Source organism: Peromyscus californicus, unplaced genomic scaffold (assembly GCF_007827085.1).
Source record: "Peromyscus californicus insignis strain IS unplaced genomic scaffold, ASM782708v3 Scaffold_12__1_contigs__length_115047231, whole genome shotgun sequence".
Classification (NCBI taxonomy): Eukaryota; Metazoa; Chordata; class Mammalia; order Rodentia; family Cricetidae; genus Peromyscus; species Peromyscus californicus.
Window position 1 is genome coordinate 25,757,937 of NW_026294413.1, and position 12,000 is coordinate 25,769,936.

General features: G+C 38.5%; 1 protein-coding gene across 5 annotated transcripts in view; it reads right to left on the reverse strand.

Annotated features, from left to right (window-relative positions):
* Pibf1 (progesterone immunomodulatory binding factor 1) overlaps nt 1–12,000 on the reverse strand; it is a 191,505-nt gene that overhangs the window by 121,199 nt on the left and 58,306 nt on the right. The window lies entirely within an intron of this gene.

Here is a 12,000-nt window from a genome sequence, read left to right on the forward strand (position 1 = left end):
ATATGTAGCAAATGTAGCAGTAAATCTTTGGGGCCGAGATCTGTTACAACAGTGGAATACCCAGATTAAAATTCCTACACTTTCAGAAAAAGAATACAGACAAATGCATGTTTCTAGGAATAATATCATCACATGCTATAAAAATCAGGCACCAACCATTCAGGCTGTTCACAAACAGAGCACAACTGCTATTGAACCCTCAGAAGTACCAACTGCCTTACCTTTAAAATGGCTAACTAATAAACCTGTCTGGGTTGGACAATGGCCTTTGACAAAAGACAAGCTACAAGCTTTAGAACAGCTGGTTCAAGAGCAGTTAAATGCTCAACACATTGAAGAATCTACCAGCCCTTGGAATTCTCCTGTATTTGTTATTAAAAAAAAGTCTGGTAATTGGAGAATGCTGACAGATCTGAGAGCTATTAATAAAGTAATTCAGCCAATGGGCTCCCTACAGACTGGGATGCCCTTGCCCTCTCTGCTACCTAAAGAATGGCCTATAATAGTCATTGACTTAAAAGACTGTTTCTTTACCATACCCTTACAAGAAAATGATAGAGAAAAATTTGCCTTCACAGTACCTAATTATAACAATTCTCAGCCAGTCAAGAGATATCAATGGAAGGTCCTCCCACAGGGAATGTTAAACAGCCCTACCTTGTGCCAATACTTTGTGCAGAAACCATTGGAGATAATTCGTGTAAAGTTTCCACAATCCATAATTTATCACTATATGGATGATATCCTATTAGCTGATCCAAAGTTAGATACATTAGAAAGCATGTTTGAAGAAGTAAAAAAAGTTTTGCCTCGCTGGGGACTGCAAATTGCTCCTGAAAAAATACAAAGAGGAGATTCTATTAACTACTTAGGATATAAGATAGAGCTACAAAAAATTAGACCCCAAAAGGTACAGCTAAGGAGAGATCGGTTGAAGACTCTTAATGATTTTCAAAAGTTATTAGGAAGCATTTCCAACTTACTGGGCATCATGGGAATACCCAAAGATGGACTACAAAATTTGGCTAATACCCTAGAAGGGGACAAAGAATTAAATAGTCCAAGAGAATTATCAGCCGAAGCTGAGAAGGAATTGGCTCTAGTAGAAAAGACAATTCGAGAAGCACATGTGGATCGTGTGGATCCAGAACTTAAATGCATTCTTGTCATATTCCCCTCCAGACACTCCCCAACAGGTATTTTGATGCAGAGGGAAGATATTATATTGGAATGGATATTCCTACCACGTAAACCAAATAAGAAATTAAAGACTTATATAGAAAAGATCTCTGATTTGATTCAAAAAGGTAAACTAAGACTTCGCCAGTTGACAGGAATGGACCCAGCAGAAATTGTAGTACCTTTAACTAATGAAGAAATTTCATCACTATGGAAAGATAATGAATACTGGCAGAGAGCCTGCAGTAACTTTTTGGGAGAGATTAACAGCCACTATCCCAAAAGCAAGAGAATAGAATTCATAAAGAAGACTGAATGGGTCCTTCCTCACATTGTACGACAAAAGCCAATTTCTGGAGTCCTCACATTCTATACTGATGCAAATAAATCAGGGAAAGCAGGATATAAATCAGGAGACTTAAGTAAAGTGGTACAAAGTCCATACAGCTCTGTACAAAAGGCAGAACTGTATGCCATTCTTATGGTACTGATGGACTTCACAGAACCCCTCAATATAGTCACTGACTCTCAATATGCAGAGAGAGTTGTTTTACATATTGAAACTGCTGAATTTATTCCTGATAATAAAGAATTAACTTCATTATTCATACAATTGCAGGAAATCATCAGAAAAAGGGAACATCCTATATATATAACACATATCAGATCCCATACAGGTCTGCCAGGACCTCTAGCACAAGGTAATGATGAGATTGATCAGTTACTAATAGGTAATGTGCTAGAAGCTTCAGAATTTCATAAGAAATGCCATGTAAATAGCAAAGGTTTGAAGAAGGATTTCTCCATCACTTGGCAACAGGCTAAGGATATTGTGAAAAAATGTCCTACTTGTTCCATCTATAACCAACTTCCATTACCTGCAGGGAGCAATCCAAAAGGTATACAAAGAAATGAAATTTGGCAGATGGATGTGTTTCATTTTGCAGAATTTGGAAGATTAAAGTATGTACATCATACCATTGACACCTATTCAGGATTTCAGTGGGCAACTCCTATGAGTTCTGAAAAGGCTGATTCTGTGATTACACACCTATTAGAAGTTATGGCCATCATGGGAATACCAAATACAAATTAAGACAGACAATGCCCCAGCATATGTCTCCAATAAAATGAGACAATTCTTTGTTTATTACAATATAAAGCATGTTACAGGTATACCACACAATCCCACAGGCCAAGCAGTCATAGAAAGATCCAATCGAACTTTAAAAGATATGCTAAATAAACAGCAACGCGTAACAATGACTCCTAGAAATAGATTGCATAGTGCTTTATTAACCTTGAATTTTCTCAATGCTGATGAGAAAGGAACAACAGCTGCAGAGAGACATTGGACGACAGACAAAACTCCTGAGCTAAACCAACCAGTTTATTTCAAGGATGTGCTGACCTCAGAATGGAAACCTGGATATGTTCTACGTTGGGGAAGGGGTTTTGCCTTTGTTTCTGCAGGAGAAGAAAAGCTATGGATACCAACAAAATTAATAAAAATTCGATTCGAACAGGAAAAACCCCTTGATGAGGAGAAGTAAAAGATCATCCACCAATGTGACATCTCTACAAGTTGTAAGAAAAATTTAACATTCAAAGGTTGGGGTAGGGTTCTGTTTTTGTCTTTCCAGGATGATGGAAATACCCATCTTACAGAAGTCATAAGGCCTTGGATATCCGGATGTTTACAGCAGAAAGAAAGAATCTATTGGTACCAATCTACACACGGTAAAATCTCACTGTCTAATATCTATCTCTCTATCAATCTAGAAAAGTTGTGGTTCCAATTCAATTATAAGCCAAGCTGACTTTGGAGATGGAATTGGCTCACTCCTTCTCTAAACCCAAGCATATTGCTAAAAGGAAGTTTGAGAGATTCTTCAGTCCCATATCTGAAGAGCCCTCTGGTGTGGGATGGAAGGAAACCAATAAAAAAGGACCATTGTCTTCTAGATTCTAACTCTCTCCATGCTTACTCTTGATTTCTCAGAATCCTTTCTTACATGCTATGTCCTCCTTAAATCCAAACCTTCCATTTTGATAACAAATAAGTTTTTCTAATAGCAATCTCAGAAGTCTCCAGAAGGAAGACGGGGCCCCAACAACAACTCTACCCAATCCAGAATGATGCCATGGTAATCATCATCATACTACACTTCTTACCAGAATTTCAGACAATCTTACCCATTACTCTAAGACTTGCTGCAGAACCTACAGTTAGTCTAACTGAGATTTAACTATCTGAGCTTTCTCACAGTACCCAACAGAAATAACATCACCCCCTAAACAGCAGGAAGTAATTCTAAGAAAACGACGCCCCTTCTCCCTTAGGTTTCATAATTCTCAGGGTTATGGATGATGGTTATAGGGTTGGGGGTGGAAGGAAATATTAAACTCAGTATTCTAAAAAAAAAAAATGAAAAGAAGAAATGGAATGGATAGGTATAAGGTATTATGGTAGATTATTATGTATACTAGTAAACAAATTTAGTAAAATAGCAGCCTTAAATAATTTGCACTGTAATTTGCACTGTTATGGATTCTTATATGTTGATACAAATGTAAACTATTTTTATATTCCTGTCTAAGATAACTTGTATATTGATACAAATGTAAATTTATATCTGTCATACTTTATGTAGGTTCTACTTCTGTTTAGGATATTCGGTATATTGATATATATTTAAGATTATTGTCATATTGCATATTGTACTATATACTCCTACCTCTGTTATAACATCTTGTGTATTGTCACAATTTTGAAGTCATCGTTCTTTACCATACACTTGCTTATAGACTGTTTACCTTGTTTACGTGAAGCCTTAGTCCTTAGGTTATTTCGGTAGATAAGACTTATAGATTTATAGTCACCTATGCTTGTCATCTCTATAGTTACGTTAGTTAGGTTATCCAAATTTACAGATACATAGGTCAGATGGACAGGTAGTCTTCAAACACTTCATAGACCTAGAGAATATGGCATTTAAATAACTTAGAATTCTGTTGATGTGAGACATAATTGCTCCTGGCTGCACCAATTTGATCCCGAGAGAATGTTGGGCTTCTAAGACATTTCCATTTGGAAGTTTGTCTTCTTGGCACAAAATGGCCTACTGGGCAAAGAACTGCCCTTGCCTCGACGGCTGACAGTACTAATGCAATGCTGTCCTTTCTGGACAAGCGGGACACAAGGAAAGCGACCACTGTACTCTGCCAAGACAGGGTAAGATGGTCTTTCAGAATTCCTGCTTCTGAAAATGGTCTGTCAGATACTTTAGGCCTGTAGCCAATTTGAATGCACCAACAATGCTGAGAAACATTAGGTGACTGTCCAGGCTGCCAGCTGTCTCCGTCTACTCTCGCAAGATTCCCGAAAGTTGCTTGCATCCATCTACCATTTCTCAGGTACCATTATATTCCTTCTCAGGTCTTTGATGGGATTGAAGACTAGCAGTTATAGTTACAACCTAGTAGATAGAACATATTAAGTATTAGATTCAGGTTCTTTAGGATAGGACACCTTTTGGAATGATCTTTGTAACATGCCATTTACCTATGCTCTATACTTCTCTGGATTATAGTATGTGTTTCTTGCTTGATATTGTTTGCATTGGTTGTAGTTCCATCTTATCTAGGTCATTATCCCTCATTATTCCTGGACTATATTTGATAACCATTCCTTTGTATATAGTCTTGTATTAGGTTAGAACTTTCTTATTTAGAAAAAAAGGGGGAGATGTAGTGGGTAGCCATTCCAGCTTTGATCTGGAAGTTCCAACCCCCATTGAGACTTCAGCAACTGTCACGCCTACAAGGCGGGGCGAAAGGAGGCGCCTGGGGACCTGAGATCTGGATCGGCGGGCTCTCTCTGTTGCGGGACCCTGGACTAGAGAGGTGTACCAAGCAGAGCTCCAGAGAACACCGCTGGACTGCGATACACCTTCCCCAGACTCCGCGACCTACCTATCCCTTAATTTGTAAGTTACGCCATTAAATAAATCTCCTTTTATCTACGTGGAGTGGCCTTAATAATTTCACCAATAGAGGAGAGATCTCAAAGGCTCAATACTTCAGAGGGGCTTGTCAATAAGCATAGAGCTATAACTAGTATTAAAAACCTAAGGGAAGACTCTCAAATCTTTCTGAATGGAAATTAAGATATGACAGATTATCACTGAATTCAGTCTTAATAAAAGAAGGGATATTTATTTCCTTGGTAGATAAATGGAAGACACACACATATGGAGAAGGCCATTCTTCAGAAACAGGCTATATAGAAAGCATGACAAAGGTAGAGACTGACAGTGTGGTGCATGTGGAGTCAGAAGAAGGGGAGACTGGAAAGATCTAAGGACTTCAGAGGACTATAAATGCTAAGCTGAGCAGTGTGCATGGCGTTTGCTGAACAGCACAAATGGAATTCTTATATCCATATAGATTGATGGGACTAGAGAGACCAAAACTAAAAGCAGAACCATAGTTTAAAGAGATAATTAGTTTAGCAAAAGGAAAATAAAGGCTAGACTAATGCAGTGCTATTCAGGATTAAGAGGTAGGAAACAATTAGATATATTTAAAAATTAGAATTACCCTATCATGGTATCCTTTTACTGCCACCATAATTTGTTATTACACAATTTAATTTGGAGCAATTACCAAACTTTACAATTATAATCAGGCAATTATATGATTGTTTGTTTTTGTATCCTTAAACTAGCTCTTAGCAGTGGTAATGTCCAGGGCATTTGCTAACATATCCCTAAGCATACAATAGTGTAGCATAGTACCTGGGTCATGGTATTAGGTATCAATAAGGATTTGTTGGTTGAATCAATGATATGGAAAGTGAGCATGAGAAATAGCAGTTGCGAATTACTAGTTCTGTTCAAGTACCTGGGCAAATGATGATGTCAGAATGTAACACTATGAGAGGAAGAACAGGTCTAAGCAAGAGGATTAACTGACTGGGGAGAGATGGAGCAACCAAGAAGATCATGTGTATAATACAAAAGCAACCAACAAGCAAAGGCAGGCTGACTCAGGATGATGGCAACAGGAGCGAAGATTTCAGAGGCATCACAGGCTGAAATCCAACAAATGTTTAAATACTGGAGCAAAGAGAAAGGCCTGTTATTCTCTAAGATTCCCATGGAACTGGCTTCCAGGCAGTAGAGTCATTTACAGAAATAAATTCAACAGGAGACTGTACATTCAGAGGGTTGGACATGAGAAGATATTTCATAAACATCGAGTTTAAAAGTTCCAGATAAGCATCTAGATAAAATGCTTGCTCTGCAGCTAATCAGAGTTATGAGACATAAAGAACCACTGAGTTTTAACCACTGTTGGTAGAGTCTTATGGCACTAACGCTGAGTAGAAGAGTCCAATAGAATACCTGTAACATTAAATGAAAAGGAATCAAATGTTATGAAAACAAAATGAGGAAGGTAAAGAATCAAATTCCAGAAGAATTTGAGAATCAAGAAGGCTGAGGAGGCAGTAAAGAAGTGCAAGCTACCGGGCTGGACCCTGTGCCATGCACATAGTAATCTGAGGTCACTGAGTGACTTGGCCAGCAAAGGCACTGAGCATGATGCCTGGAACCCACACGGAGGAAGGAAAGAACCCACTTCAGAGGCTATCTTCTGATCCCTGTGTGTTTAAAAACACAAATAAATGGTACTACGAAAGAACATTGGGACAACTGACAAAAACATGTAAAAAGCATTACTATAAGCATACTGCTATTAAATGCTCTTATATTAAAATACGTTTTGCAGTTGTATAAGAACATTTCTTAAGAAATACACCCTGAAGTAAGAACATTCCTTAAGAAATACACCCTGAAGAAGTTTGGGAGTCTGTGGGAGACCAGCTCCAACCTGCTCCCATCTATTGAAGGGTTCTTGGGTGGAAGAGAGAGGAATGAGGAAATATTAGATAGAAAGACAGAAGGAGACAATAAGAAACACAGAGCACAGGATAGCTTCAGGAGTGTCCTGGGTCAATACTCAGCTGCCCAGAGCTTTATTCAAAAGGACTTTTTATAATATGCCAAAGGGGAGAGACAAAAGAATGCCCCTTGTAAGATCAAAGTACACCATAAAGCCAGGTGGAGACCCTTTCAAACACGTGGTAAACACGCCTGTGGCCAAATCATCTCCTTACGTACCTTTTTGGGGAAAGCAAGCTCAGATTCTCTGTCCTACAGTAAGGTCTCACCAGGAAGTCTCTGTGGGCCACCACAAAGAGGTAAGCACATAAGATGCAGCCTATTCTGAAATTACTCAGAAATAAACCACAGGAGCATATGAGTGTGTGTGTGTGTGTGTGTGTGTGTGTGTGTGTGTGTGTGTGTGTGTGTGTGTGTTTTCAGGGATGTGTTGGGATAAAAAGCAAGACTTGGAGACAACTTATATAACTTTTGTGAAAAGTTGAAAATGTATGAAATACAAAACTAAAAAAAAATATAAACCAAAACAAAACAGTAGAGCACAGGCCTCATTTCATTCATTCATTGTTTGAGATTAAGTCTTATGGTGATATTTTATTTGTGCTGAAATGTGATTTTATTTGTATGTTAATAAATAAAGTTGCCTGGGGATCAGAGCTAAGAGCAAGCCATTTAGCAGAAGTCCAGCAGTGGTGGCACACGCCCTTAATCTGATCACATGGCAGGCAGAGTCTCTGTGTGTTCAAGGACACAGTCAAGTGGTGACCTGAACCTTTAATCTCAGTATGAACCATAGAGACCTGGAGGTCTGTGTAGACAGGCAGTGGCGAGAAAATCATGTGGTTGGGTTTAAAACCAATGAGAAGGTAGAACAGAAAGGCAATAAAAAGATGGGTCACACAGGAGGTCTCTCTCTCAGGGGAAGGATGGCAGCAACTGATAAGCTAAAGACTTTGCTAGTGCTCTGATCTTTGGGGCTTTTAACTCATTTGGCTCCATGTTTCTTATTTAATAAGACTGTTTAGAATTTCATCTGCAAAGTCTCAAGTAGCTCAGGTTGGTCTTGCACCTGATAGCCAAGGATGACCTTGAACATCTGTTCTTCCTGTCTCCCACCTTCCTTAGACCTGAGATTACAGGAAAGCACCACCACATCCAGGGCTTTGGATTAACCCAGGGCTTCCTGTGTCTGGGCAAGTGTTTTTAGCTTGAGCTACATCCCTAGCACACAGGCCTGATTTTAAAGACCTAAATAAGGATGATAAAAGACATGCTAACAGAGGGAAAGCTCAAGGTGTTCTAACCCTAAGGAAAGAACTACAGGCAACTAAGGGATGCTGAGAGTGAAGAAAGAGTCATCCCCAGGGATAAACCCCCTAAATGATTACTCAACACAAAGTGATCAGCCTGTAATAGCACATATACAAGTAACACTAAATGGACTTGAGCAGGTGGTCTTCATGCATTTATGCATTTACATGTATATATAACAATAACAAAGAAAATGAAGCTATGAATTTGAGAGGAAGCAAGTGTGGTTGGGGAATTTGGGAGAGGTTGAAGGGAGGAATGGGGGTAATGGTATTATTGTATTTTAATTTCAGATTTTTAAAAACTAAAAAGAATTTGACAAAAATCATCAATAATTGTTAGAAATTCTCAACACTTTGATATTACTAGGGGCCATCCTTGATCTGTTAATAAGTTCTTACTAAAAACATGGATTCATGAAAGAATGAAAGTTAATATATAATACACTCCTAGCCCTTGCCTCAAGACTAGAAGCAAGAGCAAGCATATCTTCTCTTACAATCAAATACTCCACTGGAGGTTTTCAGAAATGTAACATGCTAACCGTGTAGAAACAAGGTCAGTTCAATATATAGACTTCCGGTCTGGTTCATTTCAGTGTGTGATATTTTTATAGTAATAATAATTATTATATCTTTGGGGTCACTCAAGTATACTATCATGTCATCTGCAAATAGGGAAAGCTTGACTTCTTCCTTTCCAATTTGTATCCCCTTAATCTCCTTATGTTGTCTTATTGCTCTGGCTAGAACTTCAAGTACTATATTAAATAAGTATGGGGAGAGCGGATAGCCTTGCCTTGTTCCTGATTTTAGTGGAACTGCTTTGAGTTTCTCTCCATTTAATTTGATGTTGGCTGTTGGCTTGCTATAATTGCCTTTATTATGTTTAGGTATGTTCCCTGTATTCCTGATCGTTCCAAGACCTTTATCATGAAGGGGTGTTGGGTTTTGTCAAACGCCTTTTCTGCAATCTAGTGAGATGATCATGTGGTTTTTTTTCTTTGAGTTTGTTTATATGGTGTATTACATTGACGGACTTTCGTATGTTGAACCACCCTTGCCTACTTGATCATGGTGGATAATTGTTTTGATGTGTTCTTGGAGTCTGTTTGCCAGTATTTTATTGAGTATCAATGTTCATGAGGGAGATTGGTCTGTAGTTCTCTTTCTTTGTTGTATCCTTGTTTGGTTTAGGAATCAAGGTAATTGTAGCCTCATAGAAGGAGTTTGGTAATGTTCCTTCTGTTTCTATTGTGTGGAACAATTTAGAGAGTATTGGTATTAACTCTTCTTTGAAGATCTGGTAGAATTCTGCACTGAAACCATCTGGTCCTGGGCTTTCTTTGCTTGGGAGACTTTTAATGACTATTTCTATTTCCTTAGCGGTTATTGGACTATTTAAATAGTTTATCTGGTCTTGATTTAAGTTAGGTATGTGGTACCTATCCAGAAAATTATCCATCTCTTTTAGACTTTCCAGTTTTGTGGAGTAGAGGTTTTTGAAGTATGACCTGATGATTCTCTGGATTTCCTCAATGTCTGTTGTTATGTCCCCCTTTTCATTTCTGATTTTGTTGATTTGGATGCTCTCTCTCTCTCTCTGTCTTAGTTAGTTTGGATAAGGGCTTGTCTATCTTGTTAATTTTCTCCAAGAACCAACTCTTTGTTTCATTAATTTTTTGTGTTGTTCTCTTTGTTTCTATTTTATTGATTTCAGCTCTCACTTTGATAATTTCCTGGCGTCTATTCTTCCTGGGAGACTTTGCTTCTTCTTGTTCTAGAGCTTTCAGGTGTGCTGTTAAGTCACTAGTGTGAGATTTCTCCAACTTCTTTATGTGGGCATTTAGTGCTATAGATCAGGCCCTCTGAATGGGTGAGATAGTTGATTAGCTTGATCTGTTTGGGAGGCATCCAGGCAGTGGGACCGGGTCCTGTGCTCAGTGCATGAGTTGGCTATTTGAAACCTGGGGCTTATACAGGGTCGCTTGGCTCTGCCTGGGAGGAGGGGACTGGACCTACCTGGACTGAGTCTACCAGGTTGATCTCAGTCCTCGGGGGAGGCTTTGCCCTGGAGGAGGTGGGAATGGGGGGTAGGGTGGGGGGAAGGGGAGGGGGGTGGGAGGGGGGAGAACAAGGGAATCTGTGGCTGATATGTAGAACTGAATTGTATTGTAAAATAAAATAAAATTAAAAAAAAATTGAGAGTGGCAGATATCTGGTTAATGTGAAATGGCATGGAAATGTTCTTCTACAGCAGTTTATATCACAAATGCACAGATAACTCTATTTCTATATCGGCATAAAGATGTGTTGTCTCACAGAATTTCAGGTTAACAACAACAATAGCTATCACTATTTATGATACAATACTATCTGGATCACATCACTGTCCTTTAGAGAACAGACTGACAGAAAGGATAGCAAATTGCTATGAGCATGCATACTTTTAACTTGCTAGACAAAAATATTCAAGATATGTTCTTTTCAGATGTGGATGTGGGGAGACATATAAACTTATAACTAATGCTGCTTATGAACCCAGGTATAGGTAAGAAGTTATCTGTCGGGCTGGAGAGATGTTAAAGGCTAGCCTCACAACCAAAAATATAAGAAGTTATCTGTCAAGATTAGTGGCCTCCCAGGTCACTGTTTCTGGTGGAATGGGGCATTTAAGTTTAGACTCATGCCTCATAAGGAAAAGGGGAGTGGGGGGAGGTGTAAGAATAGATGCCATAGATTGTACTAGGAATACGAGAGTTCTTATCACTTCTGTCCACGGCCTTATGCTCAGACTGAAAGGAACAGATATTCTTCATCAGGCACCATATTTCCTAATGCTTTCACATTTACTGTATTACTACAGATTCTAAAGCCTTTACTGGGAGGAAACTGAATCACTTATGCTAACTTAGGAAGTCATGAATCCAGACTAAGACCTAAGTTCATCTAAATAAATATATATCAAATGGATTAGCAACTTAAGAGCTGCGAGGAAATTTAAGAAAAAAATAGGGGGCTGGTCTTTTGAATATGAATCCTCTATGTCAACACAAACATGGTGGATCTAAGAGAGACAAAGGAAGACTGCAAGGAATAAGAGAAGCAAGTAACAACATAAATCTTATAAATCCCGAGAGACTGATGAATGTGACTGGCCAGCAACAGAGAACTTCGTAAAAGAGCAAACAAAATCCAGACACTAATATTTCATTCAACAACGCATTAATGTATGTTTAACAAAGGGTTAATGTATATTGGGTCCTTTAGGAAGAAACACAGATAAGCAATTTTTGCATTTAAAACAAATCACATGAATTACTTTACAAGCCATGAGAATTAGGAATAATATAAATAAATGATCCATTTTATACAAAACAAAGTTTGGATATGATACTACCACTTCTCTTTCATGTCTCAATAGGCTTCATTCCACTAAATTCATCTTGTAAGCCACACAAACATTTCTTTGCTGAATTGTAGAGCAGATTAAAAGACAGATGAGCACACAGAAACAGGAAAAGAGGAGAAGGAAAGGGTATCAA